Consider the following 18,362-nt stretch of genomic DNA (forward strand, 5'->3'; position numbering starts at 1 on the left):
CTACAAGGGTTGAGTTTTCAATTCCTATTGATGGACCTCTAGAAGTCTCCAAGAAGGGATGCAAGTGCATATCATTGCTTCCTCCTTATTCAAAGTATGCTACTTACATAATTAGGTATTTGACCTGTGAAGGCCATTTTTCCTATCTGTATTTTCATCATTTTAAATTATTGAGCCATATGAGGCATGGGTTAGTTATAAATGTTCCGAATTTTTTGTTAAAATTTTTAGAACAAAGTGCCCACGGAACTCAACAGGGGAAAGATAATTCTATCACTCATCATGACCTTATTAAATTACTGATTGAGCACTCTTTGAGGGATGTCTCACCTCTCTCGTGGTAATAATTTGTTTCCCAAAAGAGTTTGCAAATTCCACAACCCCCTAGGGTACTTACCCCATGACCTCAGAAAAATAAGAAAGAAATTGCATCTACCAGTAGAATAGGGTAAGGGTCATCTACTCCTGTAGCACCTAGTCCTGCAGCTTTCGCACCTGAATCCTCCGCTAGGGTACAAACTAGGTCTGCCACTAGGAGAGAGAAGGAAAAAACAAAGGCAGAAGGGTCCCCAAAATCTGACCCTCATTCTTAGAAAAGGCAATGCCCTTCTCCTGCAGCACCTTCCACTGCAGTTGTTTCTCCTACAACAACACCTGTTGCTATTACTAGCTCACCGTCATCCTCTGGTAGGACAGAGCCCTCTAAAGAAACAAGGAAGAGGAAAGCTACCGGAACACCTCCTACAGCCGCATCAGTGCCAAGAAGGGTTTCCACAAGGAAACAATCTAAGACCTCCCCTGCTTCACCGCAACCAGAGGTGATTGTAATTTCAGAAGGGTCTGTTGAGTTTGAATTTAATGTTTCTCAGAATGTGTCCGAGAATGTTGCTCAGAGTTTGTTTGTTCCTGAAGAGGATCAAGTTGAGACAAAAGAAACAGGGCATAATGAGCAAGGGTTACCAAATCTTGATGATTTGGCTACTACTGCTATGTAATTTTCAGAGAAAACACAAACTTCTCCACTGCAGCAACAAGAAGAATTTATCTTGTAGCAAGAGCAAGAATAGACTGAACAATTGAATGTGCCTAGTGAAGTTGTATTTCACCCTGCAATTTGTAAAGCCATTGTTGTGTATAAGAGAACGTTTTTAATTGAGTTTTTGGAATATGTTAAAGCTAATTAGGAAATGATTACATTGCAAACCCTGACTTTCCGATACATAGCCCAGACTGACATGTAACAAAGTCTATGGGAAATAGAAAAAAAGAAATTGAAAAAGAAAATTGAAAGTCAGAAGTAGGAAATTGCTAAGTTGAAAGCAAAAATGGATGAAATGTTAAAAGTAACTGGTCAGATTATGGAATGTAGACCACCACCTAGAGTTTATGCTCTGTGCCTTAAAGAATAGTTTTTATGGTTTCAATTGATGAGAGTTTCCAGAAACCAAGATCCTATAATTCATACTACCAAGGAATTCTATGACGTATACTAGGCAACCCCTAACTGGTTAAGGAATTATCTGTGTGAATTCTATTTGCATGGCTTTTTAATACCATTTGAAACAGAATGGAATCCTCTTCTATATATTGGTGATATTCATTTGAGAGCATTTATGTCATGGGCAAAAAATGAGGTGAATTATGGCAGGTAGTGGGAAACATATGAGGAAGCTGAGAAAACAGAGCCTGTTCCATTACGTTCTCAAAGTTCAAACCCCCATGCAATGTTGAAAGATTGGTTTGCTCTGACATATGGTATTAATAATGTTTTAGCAAGAGAGAAAATATTTGATATTAAAAAACAAGTATATGATGAATTCCAGGCACAACAATATTCATTTTGGAAACTGGCATACACCAGAAGTGAGAAAAGATGGGAGAGATTAACTATTGGGTTAAGAAAGTCAGAACCACATGGTCCCCTAAATTTCACTGCAGCTCTCAAATTAACCAGCAGATATATTCAATTGGGACTTCAAACAAGATTTGAACTGTGGTTGCCGCTGACATTCAGACCCCCTGTGCTAATGTGGCCATGTTATCCTCACCAAGCTACAAATCTTAACAATGAACTAGAAGACCAAAGGTATGAAAAATGCTAGGATTTCAAAAGATTTTATTACAAGTTTAGAAATCCGTTTCAGAGTCATGCAGCAACCACCAACTTCAGAGAAACCACTAGGAAAATTAATGCTGGAGGACCAGCATTGGACTAAGTAGGGGGTAGTGATGAGCTTAAAATATGCTCATAATTTGGATGTTATGATAAACTTTTAAATGCCTTTACTTTTGTTATTTCATGGCTGTTCAAACTCTGTTGAAACCTTTTATTGGGATATCCTATAGCAAGATACTTTTATATTCCTGCAACTCATTGTGTTGACTTGATTGCATTTATTGCCCCGTTGACTCCCTAAAATGACTAGTATATCATATATAGTTTTTGAATGATGAAGTAGATTTAAAATGTGTGATTAATGAATAGATATCATGTATGTGCCATACGCCTTTTCTATTGCCTGTTACCTTTTGTTTCGCAGGTTGTTGAAGAATGATCAAGTCAAGCGCAGCCGATCTTGGTCTTGTAGTAAAGTCCATTTCCTGCATGACTTCGAGGGAGCTCTGGCGAAGACTCTTTGACCAAAACCATGGGAAAGAATTTTAAGGATAGTTAATTTGGAAAGAGTGGAGCGCTAGATTCTCTCTGGATTAGGTTGAACGCATAAATTTATTTATGAAATTTATTCCTTGATTTGGGGATATATTTTACTTCCACGTCTTTCTTTGATGGGGTTAGTTAGTTAGTTGCTCTCCTATTTTTAAATAAAGCTCTCCTCCTGCGCGAGAGGAAAGAAGAAGGGAAAAAAAAGGGAGATGATAATTAGAGTAAGATAGAATCAGAGTAGTAGATATCATGTAAGAATCAATATGATAATGAAAGATAGAATTTGTTTAACTAGAGACAGAGTTTGTTGTTAGTTTCCATATCAACAAAGCAATGTATATCATTCTGTTTTTATGAATAAAGTTCAATGAAGTTCTGAGTTTAGCATCTGTGTAATCAGTAGATGCTTGCTAAGGGGCCCCATTTAGTAAGTATCTGTAGCTAGTTAGTTAGTTGTTCTTTCCTGTTAAGCTTCAGTTTGCTTTCATCTTTAAATTTTTTATACAAACTCAGCTTTATATTGCTCTTGCAGCATAAGGAATCCATCACTCTGCCTATTCCTGCAGCATAAAGCCAGTTCATAGTTTCTGTTTCAGTTGTAGTTATCATGGTTTTTGTTTTAATCAAATCCTGTAGCGTAGATAGAATTTCTTTCCAGTATGTATTTCTGCTAAGATTTGACCAAAATGAGTTCCTAGTGCATATATTTTGCTACGCCATTTAAAGTATACGTCCCCTGGTTTGATAAGTAAATGAACGTCTATAGAGAGAGATATTGGTCACCTGTTGGAATGCCCAATTCTCAGGAAAGGTTTTACTGTGATTTTCATATTCTTTTGTGGGCGCGACCATTCACAAAATTTTGTAAATCTGTGGTGCATGTATACTACAGTAAGGTGTGGGTTTTAAACTATATTTTGTATCCTCCATCGAGAAGCTGCATATGGATTTGTAGCTACATTGAATGGCATGATACTATGCAAGTCTAGCCATTTTGTATTTTCTACACTGAGGGTGAAGAATAGTGTTGGGCATCCAATTTGAATAACTATGTCTAAGAGCTCTCCTCTACACTAGTTCCAGAATGGTTGTGTGCAACGAATTGATGAGGTAAACTGCATGAGTTGGTAAGGAAGTTTGTCATCGGGCAAGTTGTTTAGTCTTTGACATAAATCTATAATATCTGATTAAGCGAACTCTACATTTCTCCGATTAGTGGTTGATGTTGTTGCATATAGAAGGTCTGAGATGTCAATAGAGGCAATGGGTAAAGATGTTAATACAATTTCATCTAAATTTACATATTTATAGTCTAGGTCATTGATTATCTTATATTTCAATGGTTCATGAACATGATTTATACTAACCTAAAAGTTATATTTTTCTTGCCCAATGCTTTCCCTGTTTACTATTATTATATCCAATTCATGTATAAGCCTTGGCAAGTAGGATGCAGTTGTAGTAATATCTTAAGGAAAACAAATAGTATGGCCACTATATTTGTGTTTTTCTCCCCTAGCATAAGTAACCTGAAGTACTACGCTAACCCTTGCAATGAACATCTCCTCAATTTGAGATAGTCTTTGCAAATAGATAGGTTGCTGATCAAGATCCATATTGTTCCATTTTGAGAATTGATGACCATTATTTTCTATTGTGCATCTATAACAAGTAGTTATTCCATCACATTTCTTAGTTTTGATGCCTAGATATCTTTCCATACAAGCCAAACATGTTGACATGTTTGAGAGGCTATCCAACTTTGAACAAAATTTATTACTGGCAATGTAATAAGTTTGAGAGAAAGGTGATGGAGGTTGCATTTGGGCAAAAAGGTTGGGCTCAATTATCTATTGTAATTGAGGTGGATGTGATGGTAGATGGAAAGGATTATTATATGGAGAGAATATAGATGTGGAAGCTTCATGAAGATGGATGTGTTGGTTTTCTCATCTTCTTTTGTTAATAATATCTTTCCTTGCATGGCACCGTATGCATTGCATTTCATTTCAGGGAACACACTTTTCTTGCATCTTTTCACTGTGTTCTTCCATTTGAAGTTCCTTTCAGAATTAGGAGTATGTGATCTATCTATAAATGATGCCCACGTAAATAGTATATATATAAAGAATGAAATAATATGAATTGAAAGCATATAGGTATTTGTAAGAATTATTTTTGTGTTTTATTTTATAAAAAAAGCTGCATGCATAATTTTAAATAATTTGGTCAACTATTATAACCAAACTAATGAGATAATACAATGTGGCATATAATTAAAGTAACACAAAATATTTTGATACATGAAACTAGAAAAGAGGCTAAATATTTTCTATGTAACCAATGTAAATAATAATAAGGCTCCTAATAAATAATTCTTATCAATCTACTTCTAGTTTCTCTTGAACTAATGCCAAATCCTTTGCAAAATTATAAAGAGAAAAACTAACTATTTCTTCCACTTGAAGTAATGTTATGTTTATCTTAGGATGGTTCTTACAAATCATAATCTTATCAATGTCAAATTGTACAAGAGAGCTAATGTTTTTTCCTAAAATTTACTTCAATTAAAATTAGTATTTAAAGTTTCTAACAAAGTGATCATAGAATAGGTTTGTTGAAAACTCATTTTCTTAATAAAGTTAATAATCCTATAAATGAGACATTAAATTCTAAAATTATTCAATTTACATAGATATGCAAACATAATTTGTAAGGACATAGGTGCCCAACTATTATATATAAGCTTAGGACATAACAACTTATGGAAATAAAACTTTGTACATAACTAAAAGTAAGAAATACTTTGAGGTACAAATCAATATATGATTGTAGTTCCACATGTACTAAGATTTAAATGCAATCAAGCTAAAGAAATTTAACAGTTGTAATAATGATTCTTTGTGTTTCGTGCCCACCAAATGGGATCATTTTGATTTTGATATCAAGTAGAAACTAACAATTGACTAGATTATCTAAGATTTGTTTAGCACCATTAGGCTCTGCTAGTAGAAGTTTAAAATCTTTAGCGCCAACACCCAACAAAAGCATTTGCTGGTCCTTTAAATGTAGCAACTTTAATGAGTTCACCTGTTTCATCTTGCAAGTCAATTTTTAACATATAGCAAAAATCACATTCAGAGAGATCAATAGAACACTTTGGGCATCATAATGTATTCAGTGAAATTTGGATTACTTTTTTCTTGCATTTTTTTTTGTCTACAATATGAGGACAAGAAAGGTAGTAAAATTTGTCCACATAGAGTTTTGAGATAGTGGTCTTTACACACACATTCTCCTCCTTAGAAATGCTTCTATTTTTTATAGAAGAAATAGCTTGTGGATTTTCAAAGTTGTGGGAGAAAAGGTGGCTCTTTGACAATGAAAGGGAAGGAAGGTCAATGAGGAAAAAGGAATATTGACTGATGAGGAAAATAAGATTAATTAAAATTTGTGAATTCAATATCCATCCAGTAGTAAAACTTTTATTTATTTTTTAATTTTTTTTATAAAATTCTCTCACAAAATTATAATATTATTTTAAAAATGGATACTCTGCTTTTCTTAAAAAAAATATTTCTCAATCCCAACTAGCCAATGAGGAAAAAGATTGTTGAGTGACAAGGAAAATAGGAATAATTAAGTTTAATCTTGTTTTATAAAATGATAAATTGTGAGGGAAAAGACATGGAATGAAAGCAGTCAAAATCAAACTATTATATATAATTTACTATGATTTATTTCTATTTTTCACTTAAATCTCTATCGACTACTAAAAATTTAATTAATTTACTTATTTATTTATGAAAAAATACTCTCACAAAATTATAATAATAACTCGACAATGAGGAAAAAAGAATGTTGAGTGATGAAGAAAATAAGAATAATTAAAATTTGTGAATTCAATATCGATCCACTACTTAAAATTTTATTTATTTATTTCATAAAATACTCTCACAAAATTATAATATTATTTTAAGAATGGATACTCTACTTTTCTTACAACAAAAATCTTTTTCAATCCCAACTAGCCAATGAGGAAAAACTTTTATTTATTTATTTATTTTTTTCATATTTACTCTCACAAAATTATAATATTATTTTAAAAATGGATAGTCTACTTTTCTTACAAGAAAAATCCTTCTCAATCTCAACTGGCCAATGAGCAAAAAAGAATCTAATTTGTGAATTCAATATTGATCAGGTGGTAAAAATTTTATCTATTTATTTATTTTTTGATAAAATACTCTCACAAAATTATAATATTATTTTAATCTGCTTTGCTTACAAATAAAATATTTCTCAATCCCAACTATCCATGAGGAAAAAGGAATGTTGAGTGATGAGGAAAATAGGATTAATTTAAATTTGTGAATTCAATATCGATGGTCATGACAAGTTCAATCGTCTTGCATCAATTTTTAGAAGATGTAAATCGTTGATCTTCAAAATTAACTCAATTACTTCAAATAGGGTATGCCTTCGGCGTAATTATGAAATATATATATATATATAGATATGTATATATTTGGTTTAAAAATAGACTTGAATTAAGTTTATGCTTATTTCTATATCTACTTAATTTCAACTTATTTGGTTTATTAGTGTCTTTGTTATAATTCTCATAGTTCTCATGTGTAACCTAATCTTATTTCTCCTTGGTCAAATCAATATACATAGATAGGTGGTGTCTCTGGGTTAGGTGGTTGCTCTTGTGACCATTGTATTGATCATTTTAATTAAAACTTTAAAATCAAACAATTAGCTGATTGGTACCATCTTTCACTTTGGTCCTAGCCAAATGTTGCACAAATATTCACTATTGTGTTATGTCCAAGAATTCAATAAAATTCATGAGCCCAAGTATCTCTCAATACAACGACATTCAAGAATAATCACTAGTGTTCACTCATCCTAACACATGTTATAGTAATCCTCATATAATATTCTTGCAAAGTATTTTTTACATTTATAAATATTAATCAACACTCATAAACAAACAATCTTGTTTATTGATTTTTAATAGATACTCATAAATAGATAAATAAAATTCCCTTAACTTAATTTTACCTATAACATTTTCCCCTCCTTTCAATAGGAATAAAAACACAACATAAAATTTTAAAATAGTAACATTAAATATTACCATTGACAATAAGAATAATAGAATAAAAAAAATATTTTTAAAACTCACTACAACTACAATGATACTTAATTTTCTTATGTTTAGAAAGTACAAAATCATGATCCCCATTCACAACCTTTAGATGAGATTTTCATATAGAACCAAAGGGATTTCATCATCCAATCCTTTGAAGTCAAAGTGTTTTTTCCTCATATTTATCACAAATCAAAGCATTTCTATCTTTAGACTTATTTATTTAAACATAAGATTGCTTCACCTTATGTAATAGAGATATATATGCTCCATATCTTAAGTCCTTCCCATATAGAATCTCAACTTCTATGGTTCTTCCATTGAATTAAATATTCTATGATATCCTTTCTTTTTAGTTTCTTCACCCTATTAAATCAAGTAGTTACTTTAGTAACAAATTCCTCATCATCCACTGGTGGTATATTAACTAAAGGAATAATATGTTATCCTTGAAACCTCTCTAGAAATGAGACATAAAAAATATTATAAGTATTATTATGTTTTTTTGAATTTCCATCTATTAAGATTCATCACTTATCTTCCTTAAAATATTGTAATATAAATAGAATGTAATGCCCCGCCAGGAAACCCCGAAGGGATAAGCCAAAAAGGCAAGAAAGTAGTGCAATTTTTTTTTTTAAAAGTTACAACACATAAGATGCAACAAGATAGTAAAGATTCAGATTGCATAGCGGAAGACTACAACTAACACCTAAAGAGTTTCCCAACGAGATTACTTAAATTTCACAATTCACTTAACTCACACGATTTATCCAAAAGCTGAATATCTTACTAACGAGATAATTCAATATCAGGATAATTTCTTTCAAAGGACGGAAATATAAATCACAACAAGGATTCATCATTTAAGATCCATTCATAAACTTCATTCAATCTTTTCATTTAAAATTTCAAACCATACATCTAATAATCTAATACACTAGGATTACATCATAACATAAGAGGTCTTTCCAAGCATATTTAAATTCCTTAACAACAACTGAGTAAGATTCATCACTCTAAGTTACATCATTTCATATTCCAATTTATTGCATTTCAAAAGATGATTGCATACTAGCATCTACGATAATATCATCTAAACCACTTAAGCATTTGATCAACATGGCATACAAGAAAGAACTGCATAAAAGCATTTATAGTTAATTCCAATTATCCACTTAACCATTCTAACATAAACTAATCATACATGATAAAGCTGAATAAAGGAGACATAAGAGAATACATCACATAACACCATAATGATCTCGGAGTTCACCCCTAAAGGGCTACATCTCCGGGTCTGCGCAACTGCAAGACCCCCTCTAATAAATAATGAAGTTAAGAATACAAGAGGTTACACCATACAATCCAGCCATCAAGGCGATACATAAACAATAATATACAAACGACCGCACCGGTCAATCAATACATAAACGATCCCTGGAGAGAACAGGATCCAGCTGAACATAATCAAAGCTACAACAAGAGGTCCATGAGAGCATCCATAAAACTAAGCCATCACCACCCAAGGGTATAACATGAAACCGATACTCACAAGGGCAGAGACAAAAGGATGACTCACAAAGGACAAAACGACAACACACTAGCGAACGTAGGGACAAGTGTCATCACACAACCTAGTATGGATACCATGGCAAGTCTTCATAGGTCCCGGCCCCATACACTGGGTCACCCTGGCAAGCTAATCTGAGCTTCCGGCCCATCCAAGCCTCATGTGGACCCACGCATCCTCTCGTGAAGACAAGGAAGATTGTTTGCCATTTCAGGCCTTCTCACAACATGTCGAGTCTATGCTAGCACTCGTCCCATGTGTGAGGCACAATTATCTTAATTAGAGATTATATTCTAATCTACTTAGGTTATCACTTGTTAGACTCACTTTCGACGGGTTACCCAGCAGCCACTTTGGGCGCGGCCCCCAATCGAAAGCCACTTTCCCATACGACACTAGACTACACTCGGACGAACTCAAAAGCAAGGAATACACATGGTCAGACGAACGGAGTTCAAGAAGAGAGAAACAATCATCTGGTCAAACACGACTCAAGGGTACTCACTTACTGACGGTACCCTAACTAGAGACCCGACCAACAACGGTCAACCACAATCATCATTCGACTCACACACAAGGAGGATATGGTCAAAACGACACTACCACAATACAATAGTCAACTCGGAATCAAGGACTGAATCAGGTACCCCAAGTCAATCCATACGACAGGGTCCTACTAAACAAAGCAAAACATGCCATTTCATAATTAAAAGCGAATACAGCAATTAAACTCGCAAGGCAATAAACAGGAAAGGACAATATTCCTCAAATTGATTTAAACATTAAAATCGATCAAGTTTTCTACATGATCTAAAACAAATTACAGTTATCTACCTCATCTAGGGATAAGTTGTTCTTGGTTTTTCTAACTCGCCAAGGTTCAAAGCATAGAACAGACATATAAGCCATAATGAGTTTTTAAACCATTTCATAATAATAAAATTCAGACAACCGATATAATTATAAAAAGAGCGTCTAAAAGAAGATAATCATTTCCAAAAGCGTATCGTTAAAATTCAAACACCCATGATAAATATTTCACTTACTTTTCAATTACTCAACTGATATGTTCTACAATAGCATTTAATATCAACAATAGTAATTCCATTGTATTAAAACGATTTCCCAAAAATAGATTATTCCCTACTATGCTTTTAAGCAATAATACCTTAATCGTACTTACAATTTCGATTATACCTAACATAAAAATAACTATCATTAAAATGATATAAAATATCATATGTTTTTCTTTTTGAATGATAAAAGAAAATACACTTTAAAAAAAATCATTTTATAAACTGATTTGAAACATAAAAAAAAAACGCATTTAAAACGATGTTTTGAACAAACTACATTTTTTTTTAAAAAAAATTCATTTAAAACGAAAAGTGCATTATAACCCTTAGCGGCGAGGGCGGGCTATGCCCTAACCCTAGCCGCAGGGCATTGCCCAAGCGGCGGCGCCGCTGCGGTGCCCGCAGGCCCGCGGCACCCTGCGGCCACCGCGGCCCTACGGCCACCGCAGTGAGCCGCGGCCGGAGGCCCTAACACCAGCGAAAGGCGGGGGAGGAAGAAACCAGGTGGAGCGAGCGGGGGACGCGCGGGGGAAGGGGAGGGGAGCGGGTGGAGCTCCGCTCCCCACTCTCCAAAACCCCGACCCACAATGAAACACGCACACACGCCCAGTTCGGGTTTAGTGAAATTTGTTCGCCCAGCTCGATAACAAAACATTAAAATCATCTTCGAACACACACAGTTCGATAAAAAAAAAAAAAAAATGTTTTCATTTCCATTAAAACACAGTCCGAACTAAAATGAACGCACAGTTCATAAGAAAAAAACATATAAATTTTCTTTAACACAGTTCAGATTAAAAACAACAATACAACCCAACTCAAAATTTGGATTAACAATTTCGGTTTGAAACAAACTGGGTTTGGAATAACATTTTCTTGAAGGGTTTTCATTCTTTACAAACACCCAAGGGAGATTTACACCCGAAATTCATCAAGAACAGTCATTTCCAATTCATATCCCAAATTAAATCTGAAAACAATCAAAAGATTGGATTTTGGCAACAAGCAACCATTTTCACAACAAGAAGGAAGAACAGTTTGGATAAACCCTACCTTCATACGCAATCCTGGCATGGCTGAAGGAGAGCCCCAATCTTCAGCTCCCAAATCCTCCAATTTTCATTCCCAACCAAAATCTTTACCAAAATGTCCATACTCTCAATTTTCCCCCAAATTGGGTTATATGGAAGAGTTGACCCAAAAATTCCATTTTTGGAATAAAAATACTTTATTTAAAAATAATACTCAAAAATTAATTCTTTTCTAGCTATTACAATAATTTAAATTGCTTTCCAAACCAAAAATCGATTTCTCAATCAATTCAATTAAACCTTCCAAATTTCAGAATCCAACAGAATACGATTAACTCTAATGCGATAAAATATAAAACTTTCCTTTTTCAACAGCATATATAAAATGCAATAAATATTCGAAAACAGTCATTTAATCGAATTCACTCCCAATTTAAAACGAGCAACCCAAAATTAACGAAAATCACATAACGGAAACCAGATTAATCTAATCCTTTAATCATCAATGCACAAACGCATATTTAATCAAGACAATTACTAAGGACTAAATAATCAATTAACCAAACACACCAGGCACGCAAACCGAGAAGGTCAACCAAACAAATGACTCGCAAACCCAAGCAAGAAGGGATTACCAACGATGACTGGCGATGCTCACTTGAGCATGACAAAGGTCAACTAGGGTCTTACGACCACCTAATCCAACTCTAAGGATTAAAAAGGGTACACTCAAACCTGCACATCCAGGTGAAGACGAACCTCGCACTCATGCGGCATTGTACCTGAAAAATCCTGCAACCAAGAGTCATACATGCATACATATATAAAATTTACTGAAAGCGTTAGCTCGATGTTAATACCACGAAATAGGTACACTAACAACTTGCATACAACTAGTGAGAAACCACATCAATAGCTATGCGTTAATTCAAACATCTGACTATAACATAATATTACGATAAACTAATCAAGATTAAACCAAGGTTAGAGATCGATTACGGTAGGGGTACTACTTTTTCCCCCCCTAGGTTCCGACTTACTCCTGGAAGTCGTAAGGCTAGATGAAGAACATGTCGTACGCATCAGCCCTGAAACTCATTCAACCAAGATCAAATTGCACATAGAAAACTTTCCATAAATAAATGAAATATTATAGCAAAATCCTTTACAAACGCCATTATCCATTGGCAAGATACATCTAAATCCATACATTCCTTAAAATATTCTAGGAATTATCCACAATCATAGCAGAGAAACAAGAATTTTCTTCCTTTAATTACACCAAATTAAAGCATTACAAAGAGGTAAACAACAATTACCATAATCATCTATCAAACATGACCAGAAAACATGCTATCAAGATCAGTTTCCTTTACCAATCCATCTTTCTTATAAAATTTTATTGAATAGAACTAGCTTAAGAAAAATCAATTTCTACAACCAAATTAGCTTTCATGAAATAAGAGCAACAAAAGTAACTCAATTGTTTACACTTGCCAGGCATAAGAAAACCTTTCCAATGACTATGTCCCATAACATAGTGACAAGCTAACACGATTTACTCCATGATACAAATAATAACCATCCACATAACTGGAATGCATAACAGAAAAGGCCACATGTGAGCATGTCTAATGCTCGGTCACAGATAACATGCACGATCAACATCTCTATGCCTGATCTCATAACAACAATATGATCATAAAAATCCAATATCTCACTCAAAGGCTTGATGGTGCTAGGCACACCATAGCGGTGCTACCTTCCATACAAGACCTCTATGAATATCCCTTGTTGTGTAAGGTGTTTAGCCTCCAAGAGATAGTCACCACACATAGGTAGGTAGTGGATACTAGCTGCATCATAGCCTCACATACCTCCATCCTCAAGGTTCCCTGCGTCTGGTTCCTCGTATACACTCATCCAAGCCCGTCTCCTACGTTCTTGGAGAGGAATTTCACATTCGACACAAGACCAGCATCCGAAAACAATAATGATAAACCAGTTTAGCCACCAAACTACAGATGAATAAAGATAATAAATCCTCAATTCCAACAGTAAGGAAAGAAAATAATCCGGAATTTCAACACCAAATCAAAGTGCAAAAGATCACAAGATCGTGGCCAAACCTTCAAAATCAAAGTAAAATAAACTGCTGATCCCCAAAGAAATATAAAGAATAGCACAACTGCACATAACATCACTATGTGACTAGTAGCTAGCCACCAACGAGGAAGGAAGGAACAATCGTCTAGCTATCCTAGTAGCTCATCATGTGGTGTGGCCAAGTCACACATCCACATGGCACGGCAGTGTGCACCTCGACATCACCCCGCATCACGTCGTCACATGGCATGGCTCTACCCAATACCTAGCGGTAGGCCGCATGGAAATGTCTACTACATCCCGCATCATGTCTCAGCATGGCATGGCAATAATCCAAGCGGACAAAGCACACAATGGACGTATCCCGCATGGCAGTGTACCCCGCGGATAAGGCACGCGCTGATCACACTCCGCATAGCGATGTTCCTCTCGGGATACTCGCCGTAAGCCAGAGGTATACATGGCTAAGGTCTACCCACAAGTCTACCAACACTGGTCAGTTGGCAACTTATGTAAGAACAATAACACGCCTCTCATGAAGACAAGGCAACAAATGCTCCAAAAGAATCCAACAACATGCTCAAAAAATGCCATCTATATGCTCAAATAAAGGATAGGAATAAGGTTGGCACTCATGAACCTCGTAAATAGGTTCATCACAAGGGAAAGTATTGAGTACACCTTGATACAGTTTAGTAGTACAACTATATCATTCCTCGAAGTAGAGAAGCTAAAGTCGCTTCGCACCGACATTACTCGTACGCGAATCCATACTATTCAAGGAACGGTCGCTTCGAATACTACCCCTTAACATACTGAGTTACCCACAACCCAAGGTTTGGTACTCAGCAGGGAAACAAATAAACAACATCACATAAACAGTATGGTTTCCCATACTCATAAGCAACATATCCTCCATGGTTGATTACTTCACCAATCCATGGGCACATACGATAAGCACTGGTTTCTTACAATACACACAATTACACCAGCACTGGTTTAGTCACATTACGGGGAATACTTTTCAGTACGCTAACATCTATACAAGGAAGATTTCAATTATGCTTCTACATAAAAATAACTGAATCAAATTTACTCTAGATTCAAGTACTGAAATTATTAACAATCTACAATTATATAAGGAATTAACATCATTCCTATATCTTTCTCGAATCTCACTAAGCATTCATAATTAAATTACTAGCTAAGAAAATTCATTTCTAAAGCTTAAGACTTTCATCTATCACTATGAAGCCAAAAGCAAACACACAATTTCACATGTTTTATAAGCATTGCATTTAAATCAATGCACTCTTTAATATCATTTCTAAAACTCTCATGTTTAGGCAAAGAGAAGGGAAAGAGAGTTTGATAACCAAACTATTTCCTACAAAATAAACGCAAGATCAAACAAGATCACGCTACATTACAAAATTTCTCACTATAAGCCTATCATCTGAATACACGGTTTTCATTTCGCTACCGTTTAGAAGGATGACAATCAACCTAACAAAACATTTTCAATAACTATGGTTGCAATAGGAGGTTCTAGTTTTCCAAACAAAGCAGAGATCAATAGAAGCAATCTTTCGATAATGCAAGACCTCATAAGAACACTCACATAAATAATACAATATAGACACATGTCATAATTGCAACCTATTAGAGAAAATCACTTTACGATCGAAGATAAGCAAAGAGCTATTAACCCAAATAAAACATATTAATGCATGCGCATCAAACAAGCTTTCATTCGCACTTCTAAACACATTAAGGTAATCATATATACCCAAAAGCAAGTTCAATGGAGCATTTGCTAAAATAAATCTTCAATCAACTAGTTTAATGAAACACATAATACAATCTTTCGGAAAACACATAAATACTCTCTCAAAGCTACAATAACATGCTCCTTTTAATACTTCTTCTACAAACTAAGCAGTTTCACATAATTCACTATTCGCATAGCAATGCACCTTACTAAGATAGAATTTAATCATGCTACTCCTACAACATACACATGGAGAATTTCTTTAAACATACACATACAGTTTTCTCCCAATAACCGAATAAATTTTTAAACCCATAGCCCATTTAATAATCTAAAAACATAAGCGACATAAGGCTCATACAAGGGTTCAAGAAATCACACCCTTTTTCTCTTGCAAGCCAGAAACTCAAATCAAAGATAATTACACATATCCCAATCATTTTAATTTCCAGAAAGAAGAGAGGAATGGTGATGATCATTTAATTTTCTACAAAATAAGCATTCAATAATTGCCATACTAGTCCTTCAAGTGGACAACATTAAGCTAAATCATAATCTCTAACAAACACAATTCGCACTTTCAGATTCAAGACAAGCACGAACCAATCCAAATGGATTAGTCTAAAGAGTACAACACTCAATAATGGAGGGTACATACGACTCTCTTTCAAGATAAGAGTAATCGTAGACCAAGACATCAAAAACAACAATGCACATATAAGCACTCAGACACCAACATCAAGAAGGCAAAAACAAGGTGTGAACACACATGTTACACACCCGACAAGGTCTGCTCAATCACTCACATGCAAAAGGAGGACAAGCATACACATAAGGTCGATACACCTCACACCAATAGAGGGCACACGCGACACCAGAGATCCCAATGTTTGCAACATGGGCTCTGATACCAAATGTAATGCCCCGCCAGGAAACCCCGAAGGGATAAGCCAAAAAGGCAAGAAAGTAGTGCAAATTTTTTTTTTAAAAGTTACAACACATAAGATGCAACAAGATAGTAAAGATTCAGATTGCATAGCGGAAGACTACAACTAACACCTAAAGAGTTTCCCAACGAGATTACTTAAATTTCACAATTCACTTAACTCACACGATTTATCCAAAAGCTGAATATCTTACTAACGAGATAATTCAATATCAGGATAATTTCTTTCAAAGGACGGAAATATAAATCACAACAAGGATTCATCATTTAAGATCCATTCATAAACTTCATTCAATCTTTTCATTTAAAATTTCAAAACATACATCTAATAATCTAATACACTAGGATTACATCATAACATAAGAGGTCTTTCCAAGCATATTTAAATTCCTTAACAACAACTGAGTAAGATTCATCACTCTAAGTTACATCATTTCATATTCCAATTTATTGCATTTCAAAAGACGATTGCATTCTAGCATCTACGATAATATCATCTAAACCACTTAAGCATTTGATCAACATGGCATACAAGAAAGAACTGCATAAAAGCATTTATAGTTAATTCCAATTATCCACTTCACCATTCTAACATAAACTAATCATACATGATAAAGCTGAATAAAGGAGACATAAGAGAATACATCACATAACACCATAATGATCTCGGAGTTCACCCCTAAAGGGCTACATCTCCGGGTCTGCGCAACTGCAAGACCCCCTCTGATAAATAATGAAGTTAAGAATACAAGAGGTTACACCATACAATCCAGCCATCAAGGCGATACATAAACAATAATATACAAACGACCGCACCAGTCAATCAATACATAAACGATCCCTGGAGAGAACAGGATCCAGCTAAACATAATCAAAGCTACAACAAGAGGTCCATGAGAGCATCCATAAAACTGAGCCATCACCACCCAAGGGTCTAACATGAAACCGATACTCACAAGGGCAGAGACAAAAGGATGACTCTTAAAGGACAAAATGACAACACACTAGCGAACGTAGGGACAAGTGTCATCACACAACCTGGTATGGATACCATGGCAAGTCTTCATAGGTCCCGACCCCATACACTGGGTCACCCTGGCAACCTAATCTGAGCTTTCAGCCCATCCAAGCCTCATGTGGACCCACGCATCCTCTCGTGAAGACAAGGAAGATGGTTTGCCATTTCAGGCCTTCTCATAGCATGTCGAGTCTATGCTAGCACTCATCCCATGTGTGAGGCACAATTATCTTAATTAGAGATTATATTCTAATCTACTTAGGCTATCACTTGTTAGACTCACTTTTGACAGGTTACCCAGCAGCCACTTTGGGCGCGGCCCCCAATCGAAAGCCACTTTCCCATACGACACTAGACTACACTCGGACAAACTCAAAAGCAAGGAATACACATGGTCAGACGAATGGAGTTCAAGAAGAGAGAAACAATCATCTGGTCAAACACGACTCAAGGGTACTCACTTACTGACGGTACCCTAACTAGAGACCGGACCAACAACGGTCAACCACAATCATCATTCGACTCACAGACAAGGAGGATATGGTCAAAATGACACTACCACAATACAATAGTCAACTCGGAATCAAGGACTGAATCAGGTACCCCAAGTCAATCCATACGACAGGGTCCTACTAAACAAAGCAAAACATGCCATTTCATAATTAAAAGTGAATACAGCAATTAAACTCGCAAGGTAATAAACAGGAAAGGACAATATTCCTCAAATTGATTTAAACATTAAAATCGATCAAGTTTTCTACATGATCTAAAACAGATTACAGTTATCTACCTCATCTAGGGATAAGTTGTTCTTGGTTTTTCTAACTCGCCAAGGTTCAAAGCATAGAACAGACATATAAGCCATAATGAGTTTTTAAACCATTTCATAATAATAAAATTCAGACAACCGATATAATTATAAAAGAGCGTCTAAAAGAAGATAATCATTTCCAAAAGCGTATCGTTAAAATTCAAACACCCACGATAAATATTTCACTTACTTTTCAATTACTCAACT

This window comes from Cryptomeria japonica, chromosome 9 (assembly GCF_030272615.1).
Source record: "Cryptomeria japonica chromosome 9, Sugi_1.0, whole genome shotgun sequence".
NCBI classification, from domain to species: domain Eukaryota; kingdom Viridiplantae; phylum Streptophyta; class Pinopsida; order Cupressales; family Cupressaceae; genus Cryptomeria; species Cryptomeria japonica.